Consider the following 5,986-nt stretch of genomic DNA (forward strand, 5'->3'; position numbering starts at 1 on the left):
GACTCGATGTTCAGTAGGCTCATGTGGGTTAGTTGATTGTGATTATAGCAGTCATAAGATCCTATTCACTTTCTTTCTGGAAATGCAAAATAGCCAACCAACATCTATTTAAACTATGATCATGACATTTAGTAATGAAGAAGGATAAATTAATGAAAATATAAACATTAAAGAAGCTCTTATTACTGAATGTGACTGGAAATTTACTCAGTGGTGATAATGCATGAATACAGTATTCAGAATAGATATGCTCCAGTTGTGTGTTCTGAAGGATTAAGATATAACTTGCGAAGAAGCTCATGTAAAGAATTTTTTTCCCTCTTTTTACCAATGTTCATATTATTTATAGTTATTATTATTCTTATTGTTATTATTTTTTTTTACCTTCTTTTTTTCTTTTTGGTCAAGAGATGTGTAAGATACTACTTTTATGTTCACACATTTTAAAACAGGGTAATAGTTGCCCTGACTTTTTTTTATTTTGTTTTTTGTTTTGTTTATATATATATTATGGTACACAATTAGGGATTATAAATAGATAGAAAATCTTCGACCAAAGTATGATTCATACAAGATATTCAGGGAAAAGAAATTACCGAAGTAGAAATGAGAGAAAGGCAAAAGTCATTGGAAGTGTTTCTCCTGCTGTGTGCAGACATGTTTTTGTGAGAAAGAGACTTGAAAATGGTGATAGTTACTTTGTCTGGCTGATACTGTGGCTGTATTTGTGTTTATACATGGAATTTTCTGGGAAGAGGAAAGTGTTCTCAGTTTTCCTTTCTGCCAGGTGTTTCAGCAGTGACTTTTCAATATGCAAGGCCTCCCCCAACCTTCAGTAATAGACATGCTTAATGTAGATTATTGCCAATGCAGTCCCATTGTAAGATAAATTTTATGACATGGTAATATACTTTTATGCTTATAATGCTGGTCCTTTCTTTTCTCATGAAAGTGCATGTGGATTGACAGAAGGAGCTTGAAAGGAAAAGAACAGGAAAAAAAAAAATATGTATATGAGATAACAGAACGAACTGCCTTCTAGGAGATTTTGTGTTACAAAATGGAATGTTTCCTATTTATGGCATTTACAGACACTTGGAGTTCGCACCAAAGATATGCTGAGATAGAGAGAGATGAAATTTGTTTTACAAACTGGGGTAAAAAAAAAATGTGTTGGAGAAAGCATACACTTGTAAGTGCATTGTGTATTGTTTCACTTCATGCTCAACTTGAAACTTGTATATGGTAGAAAGTGTTATGTGTTGGTTCTTTATCATTATACTCATGCTTGTGAATTGATTCTTTTTTCTCTCATTTTCTACACACACTCACACTCATATTTATACATTTTACACATATGTACTGTATATACATATGTATGGTTTTAATCTGTAGAATTTGCCTCCACAATTGGCATTCGTCAGTTTTTTTCTTCATTATTATTATTGTTGTTATTATTATTATTATTATTATTATTATTATTATTATTATTATTATTATTGTTATTATTATTGTTATTACTATTATCATTATCATCACAAAGTCAAAGTTACCATTGTCATTGTTTTAATAATGATGAGGTTAATGTTAATGACAATAATGACCACAATCATGAGACTAATGTTAGTTATGATTTTTATTGTAGATAATGTTTTGTTTTTTATATAACTTGTAATACTCAGAACAATGCAGATTGTTATGCATACTTTGTTACTTTTCCTTTTATTCATTTACCAATTTTCTTTTCTGTTTTCACTTTCTTATACAATTTTATTGTCTTTCACAATAGATTATCTCACATGAATTAGATATCTAATGGAAGCACATATCAGATGCTATACATATTTTTTTCATTCTATTCTATTGCATTTGTTATTCATCTTTTTTTCAGTTATTATTGTTATTTTGAACAGTGAATATACCCTCCATTCTCTCATCCTTTGTTTAATCCTCAATAATCTCCTTCTCATGCATTCATTTCTCATCACTCCAAAAGAGTCCTTACAAGTGAGCTGTAAATAGGGATGTGTTTAGTAGCCACAGCAATAAACATGGACGTCTGTTTGAGTTCCAGTTAGAAGCATAGTCCTCTTTATGGCAGCTGGCTGATATCATGCTGTACCTCTTTTGTCTTCATGATTTCCTTTACCTCTGTTTCTTTACTTATAAGTTAAGTTTCGGAAAAAATGAGGCCGTTTTGTAAATTTGTAAATCCTTGTATAGACCTGTAGTCATGTTTTATTATTTACTTTAGTGGACTGCAACACACTTGATAGCTAAACAGGCTTTTGGGATTGGCAAACTGTGTTTGCTCTCTCTTTATGCAACTCCAAAAGAAAAAGAAAAAAATGTAAGAAAAGAGTTAGAAAATGAAGTATGTATTTATGTGTGTTGTTTATTGCCTCAAAAGATGTGTTTGTGTGAAAGAATTTTTAACATAAAATACATTTATTATAGCAGTGGAAAAAAAGCCATTAGGCTACATGCCAGCAATTCATTTGAAGGAAACATTATATCAGCAATCTCAGGTACAGCAAAAGGCAGATTTCTCTATGCAGTTGGCAGCAGAGTAGGAAAGTATAAGTGAGTGTGATGTGTTCCACCTCTTGGTCGACACAAGTAAGAATAGGGTTTTGCCAGATCCTGTAACTAAGATTTACTACATTCCTGCCTGGATTAGTTAAGGTTTACAAGAAATTTGGGATTGTATCATGCAGATACTTGCAGTCTTAGGTGCATTTAGAATGGATTGAAAGAAAATGAAATTGATGTACATACTATTAAGGACCAATGAAAAAAAATAGAGGTGGTTTTCTGCAGATTCTCATAACCACTGAGGCAGTCTAGCTATATAAGCGATTAGTTATTTATCTGTATTTTTATTTATCTTTTATTTTTTATACCTTGCCATAAAGCTAGAGATGGGCTTACCCACTGTTTTTGATTTGTTCAAAGCAAATGTGGACAGTCATGCATAAAATTTAAAAAGTGTGCAATTTGGTTTTACAAATAAGCCCACATAATGCAAGTTCATTTATCATGAAATTATTTCATGAACCATTAAAATACTTTTTCTATGTAAATCATTAATTACAGTTAAAGTGAAAATTATTTTTGGACAATATTTACTATGTAATGGCATATATACACAATATTTTATTTATCAAGTCCAATGTAGAGGTAGCTTTTTGTGGCATAGGAAAAAATGAGATGTATTTTTTAATAATATAAACATTTATTTGTTAAGGTATAAAGAGTAAGATTAGAAACTCCAAATCACAGCCTAATGTCAGAAGGAATATTTAGTTCGAACTTACAAAACTAAATCCGTAAATCATTAAATTGTGCCACTAAAATTGTACCTTATAGTTCCAGCTATGTGTCTTAATGTGTGTGCACACACCAGGTGTTTTTGGCCACACTGGTTGCTCTCTATGCTACCCTAACTGGTAATAGGTACCAAATTGTCACATAAAGAGAAAAACTGTGGTCCCATTTTTTTTGAGAAATGTTAAGAGGAATTGCGTTGAAAGATGACTGGATCAAGGACCAATACGAGAAGCAAAAGCCATATTTTGCCATGTGGTTCTTCAGCTTGTAGTTACGGGAGCATGGCAGGGCATAGATCTTTTCAGGATGCTCAGATTTTGTCAGCCTCACTGCTACAGAAAAATGATGAATAAATAAAGAAGTAACAAATTAAAAGTGCCTGCGGCATTTGTTGTCACACCTAAAAGAACGAAAGGATTCCCTAACGAGGCCTTGCCATTGAGACCAGTACAATCAGTCTTTTGCATGGTGCAATATCACAGGTATTGGCTTAGTTGGCACACCTGATCAATTTCTTTTTTATATATAAGGTGCATAATTGTAACACCAAGTTTTGAGAATTCTCAATTTTTTTATCATTATTTTAAAGTTTGTATTGGAAACCAATGGTAAGGTGTCTTCAGGCCTGTGTGTGTGTATAGGTCTAATTGATATTATAGGATTAATTTGGTAAGATAAGATGCTACTGTATATTACAAGAAGTGTGGTTTTGTACGATTTGAAGACTAGGATATAATGCCATTCAAAACTTGTGATTATTAATGTCAATATTTTTTACCACTATGTTTGGCCTTCTTCCCTTCATGTATAGCTTGATGGTGAATGCTGGCAAGGAATAGAATAGTTGCATAAACAAGAGACTTAACTTGTTGATTTTTTAAAAATATTTTATACTTTATTTGCAAAACAAATTTCGCAATAAGGAATGTGTAAATGTAAATTCACTTTTGTACATTTTATTTTTATTCATACCTTTACCTTTCATTTTCCCTTTCTCTCTTCATTCCCATATTTCTTTTGAGAGTTGATGAGAGTTGAAAGTCAGCTGCTCTGGTAGAAAGCTTTATAAGGTTATGTATGCTCAACTTGGGTCATCCTTTGATTGCAGTATGTTAGGTCAGTTGTTTCATCTAGCTATTGTCACTCGCTACCAATCAGAACAAACCCTTCAAACTTAATAATACATGATGCCCTAAACAAGGTAGCTTACAGGTTCATGGTGTTTGTTTGCATTACTTTGGAAGACTAGTTTTATGGCAGTTCTCAAGAATTAGCTCAAACATTGGAAATTATGTGCATGTGTGTTGCTATCACATGTGCACACAAACATGAACACGTAAATATGGAATGGGGTCGTGCCACTGGCCCATTCGCTTATCCTCCCTTCTAGCCACAAACATATTATAAATGGATATACTCAATTATATTGCTTGTTTTGTCCCCTCATTCAAGTACTAGAGAGATGCTACCACTGTGTGGAAGGATTTGTACCTTCGGGAAATTTTATGTATGTGATAATTTTGTAGACACATTAAAATACTTTGTGATGTTGCCTTGTCATTTGAAAAAATATAATTGTGGATATGCTAACCCAAAAATACATTTTTTCGATCTTGCAGTCACGAACCGTCATAATCTCTGCACACTCAGTGTAGAAAAGTAATAATAATGTTATTTTTTTTTCTAATGTTTGAGGGTGCATCATTTCCTTTTAGCAACCCTGATACAACCAGTGCATGATTGTTTTCTATTTAATTTTGATTTTCATTTTCTAATACATCATTATGGTAGTTCTTGGCAGGATACATATATTTAATTAAAGGAATGCCATAGTGTTTATTGATGTGTAGTGAGTGAATTTCCTACCTTTTGTCTTTTGAAAGTATGGAATGGCATCTTGGCTACTGTGACAAGAGATAACAAAGAGAAAACAATGGCAATGTTCCTACTGTGTGCAAATAATGAAGGAGTTTTATATTGTAACCAGAATACTCAAAAATGGCATGTGATGCTCCCTCAGCGTGTTTGTACCCAGTCCAATGAATAGTGATAAGGTCAGTGTGGTCACAAGTGTAAAGTCGCGAGTACACATTTGGCATCATGCATTTTTATTTTCACAAATACAGTGAAGTTTGTAATTTACTGTAGCTCAAAAGTACATTTGAATGAGTAACAACACACCTGCAAGTGGAAATGTTAAGATGAACGAGTGAGGATTGTCTTAATATCACCCAAACGCATAACTGAAGTGCAGACATCAGCTGATTTTTTTCTACGATATACTGGCTTAAATGAGTCAGGAAGCTTAATTATATGCATGTTCGTAATGAAACTTTTGAGAATACACTGTGTATCTATTCATCCTGGGGTATTATTTTAAGGGTATTTGGAAGAGCAAAAGGTTCTCATTACTTTCAATTGTACAATGACAGTGATGTGCTATTTTAAAATATTTTGCATCTAGGTTTCATATTTTTGCTTTGAAAAATACCTATTTACCTTCATCATGAAATTATTAATATAAGAAATTGATGCTACAGACAAGTACAATAAGCAGTACAAGCAAATGGTGATTAGAAGTAGAGTTAGTAAATAAGAACTTAAACCAAGATGAAAAAAGTTCAACGACAAAACACCACCCACCAGGAGTCAGAAA

At 32.6% G+C, this 5,986-nt stretch overlaps 1 protein-coding gene across 1 annotated transcript in view; it reads left to right on the forward strand.

Annotated features, from left to right (window-relative positions):
• Positions 1–5,674, forward strand: part of LOC122265549 (Tyrosine-protein kinase Src42A) — a 42,601-nt gene extending 36,927 nt beyond the window's left edge. Inside the window, exon 9 of the mRNA XM_043034919.2 lies at positions 1–5,674. This exon is cut by the window's left edge and continues 449 nt beyond it. The gene's annotated coding sequence lies outside the window, so the exon portion shown is untranslated.
• Positions 5,675–5,986: the final 312 nt, after the last annotated feature.

The sequence above is a fragment of the Penaeus japonicus genome, unplaced genomic scaffold, assembly GCF_977035675.1.
Source record: "Penaeus japonicus unplaced genomic scaffold, GWHDUDI00000001_assembly GWHDUDI00000030, whole genome shotgun sequence".
NCBI classification, from domain to species: domain Eukaryota; kingdom Metazoa; phylum Arthropoda; class Malacostraca; order Decapoda; family Penaeidae; genus Penaeus; species Penaeus japonicus.